The following is a 25341-nucleotide window of genomic DNA, read 5'->3' on the forward strand; positions in this document are numbered from 1 at the left end:
ATAATTACTAAACTGTTTTGGAGAGAGTCCAATTGTCATCAAGGCCAACTCGCCATGTAAAGTAACCAAGCAATCCCTTACCCTTAGCATACAGGACCTTAGCCAGAATACTTTTAACATCGTCATAACCAACCCAAGTTGTCCCATTGTAGCAATAATCTGAGGCAAACGTGTAGTTGAACGCTGTTATGGCACCGCCTTGACCTATGATCCTGTTCCTGATATGCGTATAACCTAATGCTCCATCTGCCGTTATATCAGCACCATTAGCTGGTGCTAAAAATCCATGGTTATTAGCATCTTTAAGCTTCCATGCATAGCCATAGTATGGCAAACCAAATACAATTTTTCTGGCCGGAAAACCAGCCCGAATCCAAGAACTAATCCCAGAATCACCACTAACCTCACTGAATGGATTGTATAATGCAGCTGGCGCTTCGATCAGATTTGGTTTCCAAGTTGGTGCACCGAAATCAAAAGCCATTACATTGATCCAATCCAAGTTGTTTTCCATAGCCTCAGCCGGATAACTCTATGAACTAAATACTGATGAATAATAAACCACCGCAGTTAGAAGCAACTGTGGCTTGTTAGAGTTCTTGGACTCTTTTTCCACGGCTTCACGCCACTCCTTGAAGAGTAAACCAAGGTTGGTCATGTCTGTGGTTGTGGATGAGAATTCCCAGTCTAAGTCAAGGCCATGGAAGTTATAAGGCCTGCCTATTGTTATTGAAGAATCAATGAATGTTTTCCGGGTACTGGCATTGCTAGCCATTGAAGACAAACTGAATCATCAGCGATTCCTCCAGCTATGGATAGAAGGGTTTTTTGCTGAAAGGTTTGTGTGAAAACTGAGAACTGGGCTGTTTTTGAGTTAGATATGTTGAGTTGGAAGGTGTTGGGATCAACAAATGCTTGAGCACACAAGAGGTGGGTGTAAAAGGTGGAGTCTATGTCGGAGAGTGGATATGCACTGTCAAAAAACCAATACGAAGATTTAACGACCTTCTTCTCATCATCAGAGAAGCAGACCTGTAGAAGGAAATGAAGGATGGAAGTGAATATGAAATGGCTTTCAAAACCATTGAAGGGATGAGTCTCTGTGTTCTTATTTCAATATGAGACTTTAGCTTGATCAGCGACTCTATTTATGCAATTTGCTTGTAAGGTATTGTGATTTTTTTAATGATTTATTAATTATGCAATTTGCTTGTTTTGTGATTTTTTTTTTCTCTGTCTGAGTTGTAAGATATTGGGTTTAAATAAAGTTAGAGATTGAGACTGTTGAGAAACTGATCTTTCGGTAAGAATCTCTGCAAGAGTGCAATTCTATGACTATATATTAAAATGTGGGGAGAAAATAAAAAAAACCTCAAGTAATTAACAAGACTACATTTTTTGTATTTTCTTTTCTGATTTGTTAACAAGATACGTGCGGTTTGACCATAACGCCTATATCTATGTACGGCTCTACCTAATGTTTTCAGCGTGGAGATCATATCTTTGGGGTTTTATCATGCATATCCTTGTGATAACCATAAATGGAAACTCTCAATTAACCATCTCCCTCTCTCTGTCATAACTAATGCAAATTAAGATCTTGCTGATATGTCACAACTCCTCGCTTGGTTGGCTCAACAAATTTGGAGGCCTAAGACGATATATTTAAATGAGACATTTTTGTTATCACTTAAATAATATTTAATTAATATTTAATATCATAATTTTTGATAACAAAAATCTATTCCTTTTATTTTGTATTATGCTTTTCTTTTTGGAAAAATGCTAAAGATACAACAAATTTTACTAAAAAAAACTTTTAAACGATGTAGAAATGAATGCGATTATTGACACTTCAAGAAGATAATAAACAAGTATTTGAATGAATGATGTTAGGGATATTATAAATTTTACAATATGAGGCTTGCAAAGATGTATCATTAATCACAAAAAATAATTCAAAAATGTATTTAATAGGTTATTGACGTCCACATATCATATTAATTTTCCCATTAATTTGTAAAATTTTCAAGTAAAATTAATAATATTTCTAGTATTTTTCTATCTGAATTATTTTTTGTGATTAGTGGCACATATATTTGTAAGGGAAAATGCTAAAGATAGAAATTTTTTTACAAAAACTTTTACAAATTGATGATGTGAAGAATGATTATAGATAAATAAAAAAGTGATGTTATCGGTGGGTCCAAATGAGAACTAGTAAAAAGTTGGGTACAACAACAGTTTGTAAAAATGTTGTACAATAGTTTGTAAAACTATAGCATTACTCTATTTGTAAGACTCATGTATTTAAAGTTGTATTATCTCTAACATTACTCAATACTTTGGGACTTCTTGAAAGTAGAGGAAAATTATAAAACTAATTTTTTTTTCCTATATCTCCAAATTTTTTATTTTTAAATATATCAATTTTTGCCCCAAAATTTGGGGCCTTCCTCTAATAGGGGGCCCTAGGCGGTGGCCTAAGTGGCCTAGGCCTAGGGCCGGCCCTGCTCCTCACTCTAGTGTGAAACACCTTCACTCCATGGAAGGTACATGCACACACCATCAACTAGTCGTAATACTCGGGCACTCTCCTGGAATTGGTACAATTAGAGATGAGTGGCTAACTCGTACAATTAGAGATGAGCAGCCACTCGAAAACAGAAAGAAAAAAAAAATTAAAGTTAGAGTGATGTTAGTAATATTACAAATTTTAATATATAAACCTTAGAAACCAACGTGTCACTAATTACAAAAAAGATAATTTAAACATTCATGTTATTTAACTAGCACCAATCATATTATTGACAAATTAGTTTGCAAGCTTTTTGTAATAAATCTAGACTTTAGAGTTACTTTAACGTAATTTTATTACAAAAAGTTTGTAAATTGACTTGAAAATTAATGTAATTTCTACCAAATTAGTAGCATGATAACTTTTTTTTTTTTTTGTGTGTTTAAAAATTTCTATAATAATATTTTTAATGTCTCTAATATTGCTACAATAAATAATAAAATAATAAAAACATTGCAAACTTCTTAATTTTTATTAGGGGTTACGTTAGTGTTCATTTGGGAATTTTTTATTTTTTGTTATTTATTTGCATAATATGAGATAAAAAGCTAAAAACTAGCTTATTAAAAAAAAAAAATCAATTATTTAAAAGAAAGTTGAGACAAAAGGGAAAAAAGGAAAAAAAAAAATGTTGATCGGTATACACACTAATTTTTACTTGTTCCAATGAAATGGATCAGAGACTTGTTTTGCTTGTGCCATTTTCCGGCTACTCTACTAATTATCTCTAGCAAGGGAGTCTATAACAATCATATATTAATTATTAGGTTTTTTAGTATTGGTTCATTTCATTACATTTGCATTTAATTAATTTTAAGTTTATTGATGTAATTTATTTGTTGTAAAAGTGGGTTGAATCTAAGTTAGAAATTGCTCAAAAATGACAAATTTTCAATATGCCCAAGAGGAAGGGTTTATACCCTTTTGCTCATATCTTTTGCTCCTAAATGAATTTTTGAGTGAGACTTGTTTTATTGGAAAGTAGATATATAATGCTCCAAAAATTATAGAAATTTGACTCAATATACATTTGAAATGAAGGTTGAAACCACATAAGACTAAACCAAATTTTCAAGAAGACTTGGATTGACCAAAAGATTGGTTTGCGATTGGCGGATAGACTTGCGGCAACAAATAACATTGAAAGCACAAGGCAAGAGTATACTATTGCTAGTAGGGTTATCCTGTGACAGTCCAGGTTGGGTTTGAACTCTACTTGAGCTCAAACTGATTTCAGCAGGTGGTAGGACAGTGGACCCATCACCAACTGTGAGCACCATAGGGTTAGATTGAATGATTCTTCGTTTGGATTGAGTCATTTTCAGTCGAAACTTAGGGAGGCAGTGGCAAATGAGATCTCGCCGAATCTTGTCCATATCCCAACGGATCTTGATGAGATCTCAACGAATCTAACTTAGATCTCGATGAGATCTCATCGGATCCCAAAGCATTTGAGATTGCGACAAAGAGGGAGGAAGAGAATGGCAGTTACTGACGAGATTTATTGGTCGTTTAGGTTTCCATCACGTTTCAAACTTCTAAAAACAAGATAATGTTTTACTCATCACCCAAAATCAAAAGTCTTGAGGTAAATTGGTTTGATAGCTTGGAATTGTAGCATAAACATTTACGAAGAATTATAGGGATAACTAAATTATTTTTAAGGGTAAAACACATGTACAGTTCTTTAGATTCTACCTCTTAAGTTTTTAATTAAATTCAACCGTGTAATTATTTCATTAACCAATCAAATAAAAATTTTGAATTTAATTTTCTTAAAAAAAAATAACATTGTTTTTATTCGGCATTGATCAATACAATTCAATGAAAGAACCTAAAGTGCAGCATCTCAATTCTCACCTTTACTCTGTGTCTAAAGTGTTGGCTTTAAAAATAACCCAAAAAAAAAAAAAAAAAAAAGAAAAGAAAAGAAAAGAAAGAAAGATGCAACTGGCTTTGAGCTAGCTATCAGCCTCAGTCAACGAGTATTATACTGATATAGTCATCATCGTTTATGCATTTTTTTCTGGCTTCATTCCACCCGATCGGTAGTATTGTTAGATTTCAACATGTTTTTCTGTCGTTACGGTCAAGAACAAAGAAGTCAGTATCTTTATATAAAAAACGGATTATACCACTCAATGGGTCTAGAGAGGTACATCAACTGTGTCTAGGGTGCCATGAAAAGCCACCAAAAATTCAATATAATAAAGTACTCCGGTTGAGTTGGCATACAGTGACTTTTAGCAGGTCTTAGTTTTGCTTTTGGTATAACCACAGATTCCATTAAACAAAAAGATATCTGAAGATTCGCCATGAATGTAAACCAACTAAATCTTATACTTTGAAAGGTCAGAATTTCAGGGTTATTAATTCTTTGAAAACTTACTTGGGCGCTGTTGCTATCTATGATCTATCATCTCCATTTATATAGAATTAGACTATGTTCTTTCCTTCAAGCTGTTAAAATTTGGCCTAGTTGCTGTGCTTAGTTTATGTAGAAAGAGCAGATCAAGACAATCAAGAAAACTTCCTTCAAGCTGTTAAAACGGATATTAAATTAGACTAGCTTGTAGCTCTCAAAGATTAAGAATTCTATTCAATCTTTGGCACATTACTATTCCCATCTTTGTGTTTAATGTGTCCTGATTGCTTAGATTATTTTTTTGTAGTTTAATTGGTCTGCAGACTGATTGTTTTTTTTTTGGTAGTTTCGTCTGCAGGTTGAGCTACTTGTATCGACAGTTGTATTCTTGCACTTGACATTGAATGAAAGTTCTATTTCATCGGTTACCTTAAAAAAAAAAGACAAAAAGTTCTCAGTCACTTTATACTCTATTCTTATGTTATAAAAGCTCTTTTGTACTCTTGTTGTACTCTTGTTCTTATGTAATCATAAGTTTTTTTAAAAAACTTTATCATCTCTCTCCGTGTGTGTGTTAAAAATATTTAATATTCTTAAAAAAAAAAAAAAAAAAGTACATAATAGCTTAAGGTTTGGAGGTGTGGTTTTTCTAACTTGGAGTTCGATATTTTAGAAGTATATATAATAAAATAATAAATATATACTTGCAGAATAGATTATTTTCCCCTGATAATCTAGTAGAATAGATTAATATATAGGGAAATACGATTAGAAGCATTTCAAAGTCCAGACCAATTAACTACTAGAATAGACTGTAAGAGAAACACAATAACAATGTTTCTAGGACAAAATCTTAAGCATCTATAATTTATAATATATACAAAATTGAAAACATTTTACTTTCAGTTGATCTTACAATATTATGTCACAATTTTGCACATCATTATTTTGATGTATATATTTTTAATTGAATTTAAATTCTAATTCTTTAAAACCTTCTATTAGAATCTTGACATATTATTGTTAGGTTCTAAAGGTTTAGGAATTTATGTATTTAGAACTCTAATTTGTAATGTTGGCAAACCATGATCAAAACAACATGTTTAGATTTGTTAAAGTATGCTCAAAGTTGATTAATTATTGTAAAGCTGGAATCGAGAGACTATAGATGCATTGGGGCATTTCGGTCTGACTCGATCGATCGAGGAATAGATTCGATCGATCGAAAATCGACCAGATTGCGTTTTCTGCAGTTTTCCAACTCAGCCCTAGCTCATTAAAACGTTTAGGGTTTTTATGTTTTTGCCCTAGGTATATAAGACAAAACCCTAGCCACGTTTTAGTGTTGCTTAAGTTGTATTGTTGCTCATACATTGCGGTTTTGTGTAAATCTCTTGTGAGATCTAGAGGAGCTTTCCTTTATACAAAGCTTAGGATTTTCTAGATGGAGATTACTTCAACATCTTGATGATCAACTTGGTTGCTGCCTTTGAAGCTTAAAGAATATCAAGCGTGGGTGCTTGTAGCTGAATGAAGAATTCAAGAAAGAAGGAGTCCGTGAATTCGGAGCTTGCACGGGGTCGTGTCAGTAAGTTTTACTGGTAGGTAGCATTAGGAAGTCGAGCGGGGAGCTTGTAAGTCCTTTTGTATGAACTTCAATTCTTTCATAGTGAATTCAGTTTTGCCTTGAGGATCGGTGGGTAAAATCCTCCCCAGGTTTTTTACCGGTTTGGTTTTCTTAGGTGATCATATCGTGTGTTATTTATTATTCTGCTGCTATATATTTTCATGATATGATTGTTTGATTGTTTTAACCTAGAATTGCTTAATTTGACTAAGTAACAACTTGGCTAATTAACTAGGCTACTCAATCTGGTTGTGTGTTAAGGGGTCTAAAACTGTTCAAGCGGTATCAGAGCAGGTAGCTATTTTTGTCTGAGATTTTTTTTCTCTGAGCTGATCCTTGACCCCTGTTGTCATGGAGCATGGACACTCTCTTTTTGTTCCTCCTCACTTTGATGGGAACAACTATGCCTATTGGAAAGTAAGGATGAAAGCATTCTTGAAATCCATTGATGAGAGAGTCTGGAATTCCGTTGAATACGGATGGCAGAAGCCCACTACTCCTGTGAGTGAGTGGCAAACTTCTGAAAAAGAAGCAGCAGGCTTCAATAGATTCTATATTTAAACTTTGTTTTCATAACCAAAAAAAAAAAAAAAATCCATTAGAATCTTATCACATCATTAAAAAAAAAAAAATAGTATAACAAATAGTTCTATATAAAAACACAATAATAATAAATTTCAATTAATAATTATCAAATTACATTTTTAGACAATGAATAAAAGAGATAGTAAAAAATTTACCAGTCTTATAGCTTAACTAATTGGCATCTCTTGATGTTTATAACGGTGACATCCACAGTTTAGATTCCCTCTCCTCCTAACTATTAAATCATGAAGAAACAAAATAAAGAATTATATACTAACTACTAAATGGGTTGTGCATTCTTTCCCCCACCTCCTTTATATATATTAGATAGGAAAATATTGTGAGATTTCTCCTATCTCTATGAAGACCACAAAATGTTGGACCAATAGAAATTTAACTCAATTAAAAACCTAAATTTTTTCTCCCAAAAAGAAATTGTAATAGTATCAAACTATCATTAAGGGTCAATTTTTCCTAACAACTTGAGGTTTTAATCTTTGTAAATCAATCTCTCACACAACATATTTTATTATTAACTGAGGTTGTAATAATACCTTTGATTAGTTTAATCCTGTTATATTGTATATAGTTTTTCTTTTATTTGTAACAGTATGATGTGTTAGTTCAAAACAGTAGGAAGTGTCAATTTAATTACAAGGCTCTTAACAATGGATAGAATAAATATAATTATGTCTTGCATATTAAATGTATGATATTGGGTCTCTCACTATGTAATTATGTAAAACTTAACAAATAAACGTATCATATCTTATAACATATATAAAATTCATATATGCAGCATATAGCTTCTTGTTGCAACCTTAGTCTATATAATCAAACCTTAGTAAATGGAAAGTTGCCTTTAAACTCCCTCTTGTTGGGATTTTCTATTTATCTACAGAGAATTAACTTTTTAGCTTATCCCATCAAAAAAAAAAAAAAACTTTTTAGCTCATAACTTTGTCTATATAAGGTCTATTCTTTTGTAATTGGTATGAGCTTATCTTTATCTCTTCTTTTCCTTTTTAGATTTTTGTTTATGAGAAAAGTGATGGGTGAAGCCCCTCCCTCCAAGGCTGTCAAAATCATGATCATGATTGTTTCAAGACCGTTTGGAGTCCAAAATGCAAGTTATAAATCCCACTTAAAAATCCAATTTTCTTTGGGCTGCCCAAAGTCCAGTTAGCTCCAACAAAAAGCAATAGCCCAATAGGCCCTCATAAATCTAGAATTGTCAAAATTACCTCTTTGTGAAAAAAAAAAAAAAAAACTCTCTCTCTCTCTCTCCACTTTAGTTGCACTCAGCCAAGTTTTGTTACTTCATCTTCATATGAACCAAACTGATCTTTAAGCTAAAATCTCTTCTTAGTGGAGCTCAGAAGTATTATTCATTAGCCTTTTTACACATAAAGTAACGTGAGATACACAATTTTTTTTTTTTTTTTTTGAAATTTTGCTAAGTTGACAAATTTTTATTAGAGTAACATTACTTTCATATAAACTATCATTGACACAACTTTAATTATTGTGTACAAATCACAACATATGTCAGTAATTGTGAAAAAAAAAAACATTTTGACAAATTTTGGGTCATTATTTTTTTTTCCTTATATTTTGATAATTCAAAAAGATTACAATAGAGGAAGATAATTTAAACTTTAAATGTCTTGAAAACATCAGAATATGCCAACTAATTGAGCTACAAGGCTCATGAACTTATTATTATTACAAATTTATTGTTACACATAACTTCCTATCATATTATGGCCTTTTACATCGGATCCTCTATATTCTATGCTCCCCATGCACTTGAAGCTGTGACAAGAGTAAGAATTACAAGTTAGTGGTGAGAACATCCTGTCATCTACTTACTATATAATAAAATCTAGATTTTTTTATTTTATTTTATTTTATTTTTTTATTTTTTGCCGAGAATAAACTCTAGATCCTAGAATATCTTTTCTTTGTGGCTAATGATTACCTTCTCCTGTCGTCAACTAACTTTCACTTATTAAAGACTTCAGTAAACTATATAATTCCTCTATAGTTTGATGCGGTTTTATATTAAATCCTATTTTTTTAAAAATAAAAATCATTAAAATCATAAACTTTTTAAATTGTTTCAATTTGCACACCCTCCAGAAGTTATTATTAACTAAAAGTAATAGAACACATAAGTTGTGAGTTGTGGCTAAAATCTACTTAAACCAAAAAAAATTAAATCATTCCATATGAAATTATAAGACTTTTGTGCACCATTTGAGAGTTGTGAAATTATGTAAAAAACAATCGTTTAGTTATTATCTCTAAAATATCCAAAATTAAGGGACAAAATTGCAAAATGCCCATTTTGGGCAAACTAAGCAGCGTTTTGCCCTTTTTCTCAAACTAATTAAGGAAATGCCCCTCTTTTGAAACTTGATTTTCTCAAAATCGAGTTATTAAGCCCTATAACAGCGTTTTTAAAGACCTATAGTGACGTTTTCAGGACTTATAGTGACGTTTTGTAACTCGACTTCCAATAAATCGAGTTATAGGCATTTTTTTTTACCTATAACTCGATTTTATATAAATCGAGTTACAAAACGCCACTATAGGTCCTAAAAGCGTCATTATAGGCTCTTTAAAAACGCCGCTATAGGGTCTAAATCGATTTTGAGAAACTCGAATTTCAAAAGAGGGGCATTTCCCTAATTAGTTTGAAAAAGAAGGCAAAACGCTGCTTAGTTTGTCCAAAAAGGGCATTTTGCAATTTTGTCCCAAAATTAAGTTACATATACTTTGTTCAAATTAGATCATAACATACTAAAAAACACGGGTTTAAAATAATAAATGTTATATCAAGCAAATTATGGTAATAGATTATAAATGTTGCACTGTATGTCAATAGTAATAGATAATAAATGTTGCATCCGGAAAAGTATGGTTTTAGAGACTGAACGGCCGGATTTCAAAATTTTCACCAAATTCACAATTTCGCTTTTTGGGTTGGCTAATGTGTTTTTTGGGTCCAAAAAGTTGAACCAAATGGGCACTAAATTGTACTATTTGTACAACACACAAGTGTTGAGATATAGCACCGTAAGAACATTAAATTTATTAACATAATTTGGTTGATGTGAAACTGTTTTGCCAACATTTCAAGAAGTTTAGAAAACTATATGAATTAACAAAAAATTCTATACAAATTTAGGAGAAATTTTATTATTTAATTTAATCATATAGATTGTTTTTTATACAAAAAAAAAAAAGTCTTATAGATAGTGTTAGCACTATGTCGCTCAACCTAAAGTGTCATACGTAATTAATACGACTTGTAGTTAAAATTACTAATATAGTTTGTTGGCTCTAAATAAACCTCCATTAATCACAGTTTCAAGAAATTTATAATGGGTTGCATTATCTTATTTAATAATGTATTATGTTTTTATTATTTTTATGAAACTTCGGTCTTTCACAATATGCTTTTTTCCACATTACTTAAAGTAATTTTCATTATTTAATTTCAATCATATTATTATTATTTTTTAGGAAACAGTATTACTTATTAGAACACACAAACACGAAAGTAATATATAGAGTTTTTTAAACAGACTTATAATACATTACATAAACATAATACCACTACAAAATGGCCTAACCTTTATAGTGAATTTTGTTTTTGTTTTTTTTTTTTTTTAAGATATGAGTTTTGATTAATTAGTGTATTGCACAAACAAAATACTATTTAAAGTTTAAACAATAGAAATCCAAACAAGAATAGTAATTATCAAAGTGTTGGAAATTAACTCAAATTTTCTATTTTGGACTTTCTTACTTAAATAAGTTTTTTTTTTTTAGGTGGAAAGAAAAATGATTCCTTCTCAAATAAAGTAATTTAGTCATTATTTTCCACCAAAGAAAAAGTCTTAGTGCCTTTTCTATAGGCAGTATGTAAAGGATTTAGGGAATAATTTAGGCCCAACAGACCTACCCATGTTGTTCTTTTGGATTAAAAGATACCCATGTGTGTGAGTTAATAGTTTATTTGAGTGAGAAAGAACACCATCAGATGTGCTTGAGGTTTTGGAACTGAACATCTTAGTTTGAGCGATGATAATCAGTTATGTGATTATACTCAACTAAAGGAAAGAATATCTTCAAAAAAGAAGTCTTAACTTATAGTTGTCTACACGTTGTCATTTTTGTCTGCACGTTGATAACTATAAGTTGAGACTTTTTTTTTTTTAAAGAAGAAGTTCAGATTTCAACCTTCAAAAACAGCGACAGCATCTTTTTTGGGCTGGCCTTTAGCCTTATAACTTCCTTCATGGCCCAAAACTATGTTAACCAAATACGGGGATTCTAGCATTTTACCCTTATTTATCAAAAAATTTAGCAATATACTCTTGTTTTGAAACTATATAGGAAAATGCCCTTGTTTTTATTGCCCTATAGTGGCGTTTTAATGGAACTCGAGTTCCATGCATTTTTTTTTTTTTTTTTAAGTTTGATCGGGCATAACTCGATTTTCTACGAATCGAGTATTTTATTGAAACTCGATTTTAAGGTAATCGAGTATTGAAACAAGGGCATATCCTTATAGAGTTTCAAAACAGCGACATATTGCTAATTTTTTTTTAAAATAAGGGTAAAATGCTAGAATTTCCAACCAAATACTGCTTCTTTTTTTAAGTATGTTTATATTGGACTTATAAGAGCACTCACAGGAAAGGTGCTATAACTGCTATAATGCTATTTTAGCAACTAAAATATCGAGATGCAAGCTGCAGCAAAAGAGCCATACTTAAAAATTTTAGCAACAAAGGCTGTGTTTGTTTCGCGTAAAACGTTTTCCGGAAAATACATATTTTCCGGAAATGCTATTTTCCGGAATAGGAAAATGTATTGAGGTTGTTTGGCTGTCTCAGAAATCGATTTACGAAAAATCAATTCCGGTGTTTGGTTCGGTCAAACATTTTACGGAAAATGCTTTACGGAAAATCAATTTTTATGTTTGGTGCAAGTAAACATTTTACGGAAAATGAAATCCATTTTTTCCGGAAAATCAATTTTCATGTTTGGTTTGTGAATTAATTTTACGGAAAATATAAAATGCCTTACAAATTTCAACTCCTGTATCATCTAGACAAACCTGTAATAATTAGAAACTAATCATCCACTTCAACATACACCTGCATTGCGTATACATATCTGTAACAGTACAAAAATAATCACATGTTAACAGTACAAATATATACTACAATATAGGCTTCATGTTATTGAAGTGGTTTCATTTTCTTTATGTCTATTTTACTTTGTCAAAATTTTCCATATATTTTATAAATAAATAAATAAAACATTTTCCATCTATTAGACGGTGGTAAGGACTTTTTAAAAATATTTTAAAGTATAAAAATGTTTCATTTGAAATAAAACTAAAAGGTTGGGATCCAAACATGTAATTTTATATAGCATCATTGCTAGTGGTGTAGGTAGAGAGTTAACAACTTCAAAATCACTGCCACCATTTTCTTAATCACATGAAACATAATTTATATTGTTCTTTACATCATTTTCTGTATCAAATAGATAAAGGGAACGAATCTTATCTAAAACGGATTTTTATCTTTAAAAAAATAAAAATTAGTCCACTTTGTCCATTTTAGTCACTTTGGTCTCTTTCGATCTATTTTGTTCCAATTATGTTTATTTGGTCCTTTTCAATCCCTTTGGATTCACTTTGGTCTATTTTAGTCTAATTCGGTCCACTTCCCTCCGTCTGGATCCACTTCAATCAGTTTTAGTCCACTTAAGTTTATTCGGTCTACTTTGATCCATATTGATCGGTCCAAAGAAAAGTGATTTACAAGTGAATAAATAAAGTCTTGATCTAATGGAATGGACGATTGTAGGTTTAATTCATCATAAATATATAGTAGCATGAGATTGTAAATTAGATTTTTTGTTATTTAAATATTAAAAATACACATGCATAGTCTGTGTGTTTATCTAAGAGGGGAGAAGAAAATGATACATAATATAAGGTTTTTTTTTTTTTTTTTTTTGCCGAAGAAATACCATAATATTAATTAGTTAATATATTGATACGGCAAAAGCAGCAATTTTCGCCCATGCTAATTCATATTCCTAGCTCAATAAGATACAGTGCAAGGATATTCTGAACTAGCTTCACTATAAACAACATATATTTCCAACAGAATACATGTAGAGTGCAATTATAGCAGAGCAGAAAACTAGAACACGAAAGCAACAATTAAAAAAACAATACAATGCAAACAAACCACCAAGAAAATATCACAACACAGAGTACCATCACAACAAACAATTATTTACATCACTACACATGGGCATCAGAGAATATGTTTGATGAATTGTGTAATATAACTAGATACCCTTCCTCAGTGTGTGGATCAGAGAATTTTCGGATCAAGGAATACTCACTGTGCGTGGAAAGGTGGTGGAGCTCGGTGTGTGGATCGAACTTGGAGGTTGGAGCTCGTCGGAGTGGGGATCGGAGCTTGGAGGTCGTCGGTCTGGACCGGAGCTTGGAGCTTGGAGATCGGAGCGGAGGTCTGGACCGGAAAAGCTTGGAGCGGATCGGACTTGGAGGCGGAGGTCTGGACCGGAAAAGCTTGGAGCGGATTGAACTTGGAGCGGATCGGAGCTGATGTCTGGACCGGATCGGAGGTCTGAACGTGCTGCTGAGCTTGGAGCTTGGAGCTTGGGTCTGGACCGAATCGGAGAGTGAGTGTGAGAGAGCTTGGAGAGTGATGTTGTGTGAGAGAACTTGGAGAGTGGAGAGAAAATTTCCGAAAATTGGTTTAAGGGAAAATAGGGGGTGAAATGTATTTCACCCAGCAGGAGCACTTTTTCGGTCAAAGGGGAATCAATTTCTACTGACCCAATTTTCCCAAGCACCAAAACACAGCAATTTTCCAGAAATTGATTTCCGGAAGTGGTTTGAAGTTGAAACAAACACAGCCAAAGTTACAATAAGTTGTCATCTTAACAACCTACCATAGCTCCAAACTTATAATAAAAATAATATTTTATTTGTTCTCTCTCCTCCTTTATATATATATATATATTATTTCCTTTCTCTTTTTCTTTCTTCCCTCTCTTTTCTACCGTTTCTCCTTATCAGATTTTTTTTTTCTCTCTCTTCTTCTCCTCTTTTCTTCTCTCTCTCACTGATCGTTTCTCTCTTCTTCTTCTTTTCTTTCTTCTTTTCCTCTCTTTTTTTTATCCTCTATTTAGTGCCTTTTTTTTCCTTCTCTCTTCTCACGTTTCTCTTTCCCTTTCACCAGTGGATCATGGTGGTGGTGGATCATGGATTGCGATTGAGATTTGGTCTAGTTTTGGTTGATTTGGTGGGTTTTGGGTTTGTGATTAGGTTTGGATTTGGGTTGAGGCTGTGGGTGGTGAGTCAGGTGGCTTCAATGGGTTGGGTTGAAGTTGTGGGTTATGGTTTCGATGGGTTGATTCAGGTGATTTGGGTTGAGGTCGTGGGTAGCTACTGGATCATGGGATCGAGGCTGAGATTGGGGTTTTGATTTTGGATTGAGGTTGTGGGTTGAGCCTTCAAATGGNATGCATAGTCTGTGTGTTTATCTAAGAGGGGAGAAGAAAATGAATACCATAATATAAGGTTTTTTTTTTTTTTTTTTTTGCCGAAGAAATACCATAATATTAATTAGTTAATATATTGATACGGCAAAAGCAGCAATTTTCGCCCATGCTAATTCATATTCCTAGCTCAATAAGATACAGTGCAAGGATATTCTGAACTAGCTTCACTATAAACAACATATATTTCCAACAGAATACATGTAGAGTGCAATTATAGCAGAGCAGAAAACTAGAACACGAAAGCAACAATTAAAAAAAAACAATACAATGCAAACAAACCACCCAAGAAAATATCACAACACAGAGTACCATCACCAAACAAACAATTATTTACATCACTACACATGGGCATCAGAGAATATGTTTGATGAATTTGTGTAAATATAACTAGATACCCTTCCTCAGTGTGTGGATCAGAGAAATTTTCGGATCAAGGAATACTCACTGTGCGTGGAAAGGTGGTGGAGCTCGGTGTGTGGATCGAAACTTGGAGGTTGGAGCTCGTCGGAGTGGGGATCGGAGCTTGGAGGTCGTCGGTCTGGACCGGAGCTTGGAGCTTGGAGATCGGAGCGGAGGTCTGGACCGGAAAAGCTTGGAGCGGATCGGACTTGGAGCGGAGGTCTGGACCGGAAAAGCTTGGAGCGGATTGAACTTGGAGCGGATCGGAGCTGATGTCTGGACCGGATCGGAGGTCTGAACGTGCTGCTGAGCTTGGAGCTTGGAGCTTGGGTCTGGACCGAATCGGAGAGTGAGTGTGAGAGAGCTTGGAGAGTGATGTTGTGTGAGAGAACTTGGAGAGTGGAGAGAAAATTTCCGAAAATTGGTTTAAGGGAAAATAGGGGGTGAAATGTATTTCACCCAGCAGGGAGCACTTTTTCGGTCAAAGGGGAAATCAATTTCTACTGACCCAATTTTCCCAAGCACCAAAACACAGCAATTTTCCAGAAATTGATTTCCGGAAGTGGTTTGAAGTTGAAACAAACACAGCCAAAGTTACAATAAGTTGTCATCTTTAACAACCTACCATAGCTCCAAACTTATAAATAAAAATAATATTTTATTTGTTCTCTCTCCTCCTTTATATATATATATATATATATTTTCCTTTCTCTTTTTCTTTCTTCCCTCTCTTTTCTACCGTTTCTCCTTATCAGATTTTTTTTTTCTCTCTTCTTCTTCTCTCTTTTCTTCTCCTCTTCACTGATCCGTTTCTCTCTTCTTCTTCTTTTTCTTTCTTCTTTTCCTCTCTTTTTTTATCCTCTATTTAGTGCCTTTTTTTTCCTTCTCTCTTCTCACCGTTTCTCTTTCCCTTTCACCAGTGGATCATGGTGGTGGTGGATCATGGATTGCGATTGAGATTTGGTCTAGTTTTGGTTGATTTGGTGGGTTTTGGGTTTGTGATTAGGTTTTGATTTGGGTTGAGGCTGTGGGTGGTGAGTCAGGTGGCTTCAATGGGTTGGGTTGAAGTTGTGGGTTATGGTTTCGATGGGTTGATTCAGGTGATTTGGGTTGAGGTCGTGGGTAGCTACTGGATCATGGATCGAGGCTGAGATTGGGTTTTGATTTGGATTGAGGTTGTGGGTTGAGCTTCAATGGCTTGATTTTGGTGAGAGGTGAGTCACGGTGATTGTATTGTGTTTATGGTTGTGGTTGAGAGGTGGAAGAGAAAGGTTGGTGGTGGTTATGTTGTGGGGTTTTTTTTGTGGTTGGTGGTTGCAGGTTGAGAAGTGGTGAAAGAGGAAGGTTGTTGGGGCCAAGATTGTGTGTGTGTGTGTGTGTGTGTGTGTGTGTGTGTGTTTGTTTGTTTGTTTTTTTTATTTTATTTTTTTTTTTTGCTGTCGTGATTTGTGGTTGTGGTTGGTGGGGAAACAATGGAGGTGGTGGAGGTGACTGTTGCTGTTGTGCAATGATGGATTGGTTTTTGTGGTGGTTGTTTATCATTATTTTAATGATTTATTTATATTATTTTAAATAGTTTGTTAAAAATATAAAACCTTTTTACATTGATCACGAGATTCAGAACCAAAAATGGCACCCAAACGGACCCAAAATTTCAATATACAAATTCTGAACAAAGCACAGCAAACAATTATCTAACATCAACCATCAATTACATATACAATTTACAAATTCCCTACCCACAAACAATGATTATTTATTCAACAATGAAACAATGTTTTTGGGTTTTTCTTTTTTTTGTGGTTCATTTGGTTTTTACAAACAAAATCAGAAATAAGAAAAGATTTGATTAAAAACTAAACTTGAAAACCCAAATCATATCAAAGAGAGAAAGAATCCAAGGACACCCATATTGGATTGGAATGAAAGAATCCAACGACCTAGACCAGATCGGAGAGGGAGCTTAACCGAGTTGTTCACCAAATCCAAAAGATTTTGAAACCAAACACAATAGCCCAGTCATGGGTTGGAACTCCAATGAGGGTTTAATGAGAAAATGTAGAGAGTGAGAGATTGGCCTAGTTGAATCGAGTTAAGAGAAAGACAACTACCGCCAAGCAAGGATAGTCGGCAGTGACCGGTGAGGAGCAGAGACCGGTTGACCTTGGTGGTTGGCCATGAATGAAGCTTGGAGAGGAGCTCCTTGGGTCCAGCCTAGAGAGAGTGGCTAGGGAAACAACGTTGTTCATTGAGCCCTTAGTTTCTTCTTCTTCTTCTTCTTCTTCTTCTTTTTTTTTTTTTTTTTTTTTAATTTAAATTAGTTTTTTGCATTTTTTTTAATATAAAAAACTGAAGAAGAAAAAAAAAATGCACTTAATGGTAGAGCATTAACAGAAGTTAGTGGAAGGCTTGAATTGAAACACTCTTGAAACTTGAAGGACTGAATTAACCAAAACTAAAGTTAGAGGACTGAAATGAAAAAATGTGAAACTTAGAGGGTCAGTTTTGCATTTTAGCCTAAATTTAAAAAAGAAAAGTGAGTATTTAAAAAAACTTACAAGGGATATAATTGGAAATTGAAACTTTACAAACCTTAGATCTCTAAACCCTACAAACCCTAAATCTCTAAACCTTCTTATAAATATCTAATACCCTAGTTCTATAAGTATTTTTTTGGCATATAACTTGCACAAATGAAATTGGATGAGCTTGTGGGAGATGTAATGAATTTAGACATCAACAAAGAATCTATGGATGATAATCGTAGTCATAGTCAGGATTAGTCTACTATTTGCTCCAACTCTTTTAATATTGATACTTAGCATTTGGCGAGTTCTGAGGATATTATATTTTTGTTGAATTATTGTAAGGTTGAATTTAATCAACCATCTTGTTGGCTTTATTCTGTGCGAATTTGCTTGTATTTCAGCACTTAGAAACCATGTATTTAGGTGGGATTTATGTAAGGGAAGTGAGTGAGTGAGTGTAAAGAAATGCTCAAGATTGTGCAAGGATGCAGGGACTTGTGGCTAGGACTCGCAGGTGGCTCGCAATTGGCAAGCCACCAACTGTAGCACACGAGTGAAGCGTGCGAGAAGATGAACAGTTATGCAGCTGGTGCACTACAGGACAAAAGGTCCAGCCTGGCCGTTTTGTTATCTCGCAGCTTAAACTTGCGACTCAGTCAAGTTGCGAGGCCAAGCCGCCAATCAGCTCTGTTTTAAAAAACCTGACTCTTCACATTCTTATCTCACCCTAGTATAAATACCCCTTATACCCACGAAATGTAGAGAGCTTCTAGAGAGAATTTTGAGAGAGAAACCCTAGAGAAAAACAAGATTGATTCATCTACAATCTTTACCTAAGAGACTCTTCAAATTCCTCTACTCTCATCCTCTCCATTGATACATACTTGAGAGGTTCTTGACCAAATCTTTTTTTCACCATACCCACGTATGTGAGAAGGTCTTTTGGTGCTCAAGGAAGCAGTTTGGAAGGGACCAATGGATATTGGTTGATGCTATGGGCTATAGCGGAATCCGGTAAGCTAGAAAAAAAAAAGGTTTGGCGTAACTTCGTTGGAGCAAGAAGCTTGGAGGGCTTAGGTACGCTGGGTAGATTAGGCTTGGAGGGTCTATTGTTGTTTATGTATCCTAACTACATTTTCTAGTAGATTATTGACCTCTTAGAGGGCGGCGGAGAGGTTTTACATCAAGGGCTTTGGTTTTCTCTTCAATAACACATCGTCGTGTTGTCTTTGTGTTTGCATTTCTCTTTCTTTAATTTTTACCATTTAATTTCTGCTGTGGATGTGATTTTAAATTGGTTTAGATTGTTTATCAATTCTGTCATTGGCTTATATTCATGTTCCGCACATTTATTGTTTGATAATAAGCTTGAATTGATAATTTGTAATTTGGGGGTCTAAACATTCATTGTGTTTTATACACTAACTGAACATTCAATTATGTTTTTTGAATTTGGGTTAAAGTGTATGCACTTCTTTTAGAGTGTAAAGAACTTAGAGAGTAAAGATCACAACACGATTATTAAATGGGTCAGGTTCGGGTCGAGCCATTTAGTCGAATATCCCTGTGAAAGTGCTTTTTTTCTTAGCACACAGGCCCAAGTAGAGACAAGGATCTCGGGCCCAAATACTTGTTGTTTTGGTGGACTGGGCTTGATTCATCGCAGCTAAATGGGGCTGATTATGAACCAAGTTGTGCGCAAGTCATATAAAGCTCCTTAAGATGAAAAATGTAATTCCTCTTAGTACCCTGGGGCGTACTGTTGTGGGATCCCGGGCGTACTGTTGGGATCAAGGATCTCCCAGGCCTTGTTTCCTGGAGTCAAGGATCTCCTCGGCTTTGCTGGGATTATGAAACTACTCCATTTTGCCAAATCCATGGGCGGAGCCAAGGAAACCTGTCCATTTTGTTAACCTGCGCCATATGATATTATTATCAAGTTGCTGCAAAATTATTTAGCCCCACAATGTGAGGCGATCGCTTTGCTATGTAATTTACATCTCATCAAGCCTCTTTGATTCGCTTACTTCTCTTTCTTTTTTCTTTTTTTCTTTTTTAAAAAGAAATGAAACAATATTATGATTTTTTTTTTAAAAAAAAAAAGAAAAATAAATAAGCCCCCAAACTCCTAGGCTTTGTTGGAATAGAGGGTGTACTCAGCCTTACTGGAATAACGGATCTCCTCAGCTTTGTTGGGATCAAGGATCTCCCAGGCTTTATTTCCTGGAGTCAAGGATCTCCTAGGCTTTGCTGGAATCGAGGGTGTACTCAGCCTTGCTGGAATAAAGGATCTCCTCAGCTTTGTTGGGATCAAGGATCTCCCAGGCCTTGTTTCCTGGAGTCAAGAGTCAAGGATCTCCTCGGCTTTGCTGGATCATGAAACTACTCCATTTTGCCAAATCCATGGGCGGAGCCAAGGAAACCTGTCCATTTTGTTAACCTGTGCCATATGATATTATTATCAAGTTGCTGCAAAATTATTTAGCCCACAACGTGAGGCGATCGCTTTGCTATGTAATTTACATCTCATCAAGCCTCTTTGATTCGCTTACTTCTCTTTCTTTTTTATTTTTTTCTTTTTTAAAAAGAAATGAAACAATATAATGATTTTTTTAAAAAAAAGAAAAATAAATAAGCCCCCAAACGTGAGGCAATTGCTTTACCATGTAGCTCATACAATCTTCATTCCATCAATCTTTTTTTTTTTTTTTTTTTTTGCTCACTTCTCCATTTTTTTTTTTTTAGTAATGAGACAATGTTTTGATTGTTAAAATATTATTACATGACCCCTCTTACCCCCTTTTTGTAAAGAGTAAAATCCTCATGAGAAACAAGATTTTATTTCTTCTAGCTGAGTTCAACATTTATTTTCAACTTTTTAGTTGTACTATATAGGTTGGCTGTACTCTCAAAACACCTTTAGTATTAGTTAAGTTTTATGAGATCAGTGAGTTGCCTTTAGAGATCAATGGTACAAAGTAGTTTCACACCACCAATACCTCATTTAACAAGTATCTTCAAGTTTTGGACTTCAAAGTTTAGGACTAAACTAACTGCATAAATGCTAATCAAAGTTTAGGACCTCATTTTATTTATTTATTATTTTTCAAAACTAATTGATTCAGCTGGGCAGTTATCTTTTATGAACATCTTTAAATGAGGTCCATTTAATTGGAGGATGAGTATGACAACTAAACTTATCTATGATTCTATATTGTGTAGAACAAGTGTCTACATCTATTATTAAACAATACAATGCTTTTGCTTTCATGCAACATAGTGATAGCTATCCATTTGAAAACCGTAAACTTCAGTCCATTATGTTCAAAATATAAAATGGAGAAAATAATGATGCATAAAACTTATCTTGTGTTGGGAAGTTCCCCAAAATTCCATATAGAGTCCCTTGGTAGGATGTTCGTTGGAGGATCCCGCACTTTTGGGATCTTGATGTTGAACGCACTAAGAGAAACTTTCCTTCCTCTAGGTGTTTCCTAGCTTTGGAGCCATGCTTGCGAAGGGACTGCTTTTTCCCTCTCCTTTTTCCCAGTCCCCAGTGGAGTCACCAAAATGTGAGAGTGCCTTTTTTTTCTTAGCACACAGGCCCAAGTAGAGATAAGGATCCCGGGCCCAAATACTTGTTATTTTGGTGGACTGGACTTGGTTCACCGCAGCTAAATAGGGCTGATTACGAATCAAGTTGTGCGCAAGTCATATAAAGCTCCTCAAGATGAAAAATGCAATTCCTCTTAGTACCCTGGGGCGTACTGTCGTGGGATCCCAGGCATACTGTCATGGAATCCCGAAGCGTATTAGGCCTGTAAGAACCCAGAATCTCTGGTTCTCTGAGCTATATGATCTTTTCCATGTTTATTATGTAATAGAGTTTTGTCCTTTCCCTTTATCTCTATGGGTGCTACATAAAAAAAACAAAACACACTACACATATCTTCAAATAATTGTTAGTTTCTTAGATTAGGACATACATTTTAATACATATACATATATGTAAATGAGTTTCATGAAAATGATTCTGCCACGAGGATCCTGCCCCCAATTCTCACAGACTTGGTGCTTTTGCACAAGACTTGTGAGATTTGGAACTCAAGTCCGAGTGGCTTTACTTGAGCTTTGCCTTCCAAGATAGTTAGATGAGAAGGATTTTAGCAAGAAACAGTAAAAGAAGACAATGTAATAAAGAAATGCACGAAATAATTGTTAGAGATCCTCAAATCAATATGAGGTATTTCATTATTTTCTTGATTGTGGATTACAATATACTCACTAAGACGTGATACAAGGTTCAACTAAGTTCAAAAATTACAGACTTTGATAGCTATTCAAGCTTCCAAGACTTGCAAAGTTTGAATTTGTTGAATCCGAGCATGTGCTATAGTGGCTGTCTCTAGGATACTGGGAGCAGTTCCCCTGTTTTCTTTTGATTTTACAGAGCATTTCCTATAGTTCTATATTCACATGATACAAGGTTTAACTAAGTTCAAAAGTTACAGACTTTGATAGCTATTCAAGCTTCCAAGACTTGCAAAGTTTGAATTTGTTGAATCCAAGCATGTGCTATAGTGGCTGTCTCTGGGATACTGGGAGCGGTTCCTCTGTTTTTCTTGAGTTTTACAGAGTTTTTTTAACGATTCCCTTCCCTTTCTATTCTGCATCATGCCTTCTTTTATAGCACAGATCAAGCTCTGGGGTACTGGTGATTTCTCCCTTTTGCCCCTTAGAGTTTGTCCCGTGCCTGGTTGCTTCAGGATCATGTCGTTTCCTTTTCTTCATAGTTTCTTTCTTTTTGTTGCGATCAGATGAAAGTCTCCCAGCTAGCTTCCTATTTCCAGATTTTCCCGTTGGCTGACCTGAGACTTTTTGGCTTTTACTCAAGCTTTTCCAGTCGTACTTTTCCTTGTCTCTTTCTTCAAATGGTTGGAACCAAAGCTCCTGCGTTTTGCCTTGTACTTCCACTGCGTGTCTGGGTTATAAGGTCCGCGTGCCTTTTTTCTCTTTTCTCTCTCCAAATCTGCTTTAATTCACTTTAGCTGTGCTGCACGTCCTGAGGATCCCGAGCCTCTGGCAGCCTCTGGGGATCCCGTCCCAGCTCTTTCACTGGAATTTGTTGGACTTTTTAATGGCCTTTTTTGCTAAAAATCTGAACATATATAAGGCCTTGATGTTGATTCTTCTTGCTGCACGAATTGGGCCTTCTTTATTTTTTTATGGAATGGGCTTTGTTGTGAAATTTTGGACCTCAACAGATCTCTTCGGACATTCATTCATGGAGTTGTTCATGTATTATTTCATGTTATCATCACTGCAAGTACCCTAACCAACCATTGTTTAATTCATAACCAGCCCAGCTCTTTCGCCCACTCTCTACAAATTCATTGTCCTGGGTTCGTTAGGCCTTTAACCCATACCTTTTGGGCTTGGGCTACAAAAACTGACCCTACAGACACTATAAAAAACTACTTTATCTATTTTACCTACTCATTTTATAAAATATCCAGCAGCAGTGGATCTATTTTAGGTTTCAATACAATAAAATAATATATCTACTGCAATAAAATAATACATCCCACTATCAAAAAAACACCACAAACCGATCAATGGCACAATCCACAACCACTGCCAACCAAGAATAACCACCCACAACCATTGCCAAAAATCCAAATTAGCCAAAAACCACCACACAAATCACCACCAACACAACCACACCACCACTGACCCACGAAACCCAACCACCATGAAACCTAGCCAAACCGCACCACGAAACCAAGAGAAACCCACAAAATCCAGCCACACCACCAAAACCGAATTCCTGGATTGATGATGAAGCTTAGGTCGATGATGAAGCTTGGGTCGGAAATGGAGCTTGGATCAATGATAAAGCTTGGGTCGGCAATGGAGCTTGGATTGACATTGGGTGAGCAATGAGATGGAGGATTAGGTGAGATGAGTCAACAGCGTGGGGAGATGGGTCGGTGGCATGGAGGACTGGGCGAGATGGAGCACAAACTGGAAACAAACCCAGAACAAGGAAGAGATGGAGAACTAGGCGAGATGGGTCTTGGCGATGAGGGAGAGAGAAAAAAAAATGAGAAGAAAGAAAAGATAATTTTTTTTTTTAATTAGAGAAGAGAGAGAGTTTAATAATATATATATGTATATATATATATATATATATTAGCTATAGCACCATTACTATAGCATGCATTTTAAGTATTAGTGGTATTAAAATAGCAATATAGCTATTTACCACCACTATTGCTAGTGCTCTAACTAAGCCTTTCTCGAACATAACAGTCAATCCATCTCAAGATGACTTGCCTTCACTTGCGTGAGTATGTATGTCCTCTGTAAGGGTCCTTTTTTGGACAGTGTCCAGGCCCAAGTTGAAGCAAGGACCCTGGGCCTTTTAGTTGTTATTTCAAGGGAATGGGCTTGGTTCACCGCAGCTAAATGGGCTAATTACAAACTAAGTGGTGTACAAAGCAAGAACCCTACAATACATACATACTAGCAAAATATATATATATATATATATATATATATGTATGTATGTGTATATATATATGTAATAGCAAGAAACAGTAAAGGAGCAACACAATAAAGAAGGACGCAAAATAAACGCCAATGATCCTTAGAACAATATGAGATATTTCATTACTTTTCTTAATTGTGTATTACAATGTGCTCACTAAGACGTGTTACAAGGTTCAAATAGGCTCAAAAATTACAGATTTAGATAGCTCTCTAAGCCTCCAAGACTTGCAAAGTTTAAATCCTTTTGAATCCAAGTATGTTCTAGAGTGGTTGTTTTAGGATACCGGGCAATATTTTCCTTTCTTTTAATACTTTTTTTGAGGTTTTTGACAGAGTTTTCTCAATGATTCTATCTGATTCACTGTTACTGAATGCTCCTTCAATGTTGGATGCTTCCCCTTTTATAGTGTCATCCTAGGGTTCCGGGGTACCACTGATTCCCCTCCTTTGCTCCCCTAGGTACCAGAGCCAATGTTGTGTTAGCAACTTTGGTAGCTGGACCCTTCCTTGTTTCTCATAATTTTCTTCTTTTTTGTGCTTTCTGCCCAAAAAACCTCTTGTTGACTTTCCGTTCTAGGGCTTCCCTAGAGAGTTGACCTCTAATATCTCTTCCTTCAAGGTTTTCTCACCTTTTCAGACTCAGCTTTTTGGCTCCCTTTCCTTTTGTCATTTTTCCAGAGTGAGCCAATTCCATCCCTGCCAGGTTGAAAGTTCTCCCAGCTACTTCCCTTCATGGCTTTTCTTTCTGGGTTCCTCGAGGTATCAGCCCTTTGTTCATGAATTGTTAGTCTCCAAGCTTACTGATTCCTTTATACATCATTGGGTGGCTGATAAGGACGTATCTACCCTTCGTTTCTTGTGTTTCTTTGCACTTCTTTTGAGCTGTCTTAATCTCATCCTATCTTTGCTACACGTCCCAAGGACCCCGAGCTCCTGGCAATCCCTAGGTATCCCGGCCCAATTCTTATTACTGGATTCCCTATTGCTTTTTTTTATCTTGGCGAGCTGAGCTTTCTTCTTTCTTCCCTTCGTTTCATGGGCCTTAAGGCCTATCCATTCGTGAGCCTTGGGCTTT

At 35.0% G+C, this 25341-nt stretch overlaps 1 pseudogene; it reads right to left on the reverse strand.

Moving 5' to 3' along the window:
* Window positions 1–7: 7 nt before the first annotated feature.
* Window positions 8–3897, reverse strand: LOC111986239 (class V chitinase-like; annotated as a pseudogene).
* Window positions 3898–25341: the final 21444 nt, after the last annotated feature.

This window comes from Quercus suber, unplaced genomic scaffold (genome assembly GCF_002906115.3).
Source record: "Quercus suber isolate HL8 unplaced genomic scaffold, Cork oak 2.0 scaffold_15, whole genome shotgun sequence".
Lineage (NCBI taxonomy): Eukaryota > Viridiplantae > Streptophyta > Magnoliopsida > Fagales > Fagaceae > Quercus > Quercus suber.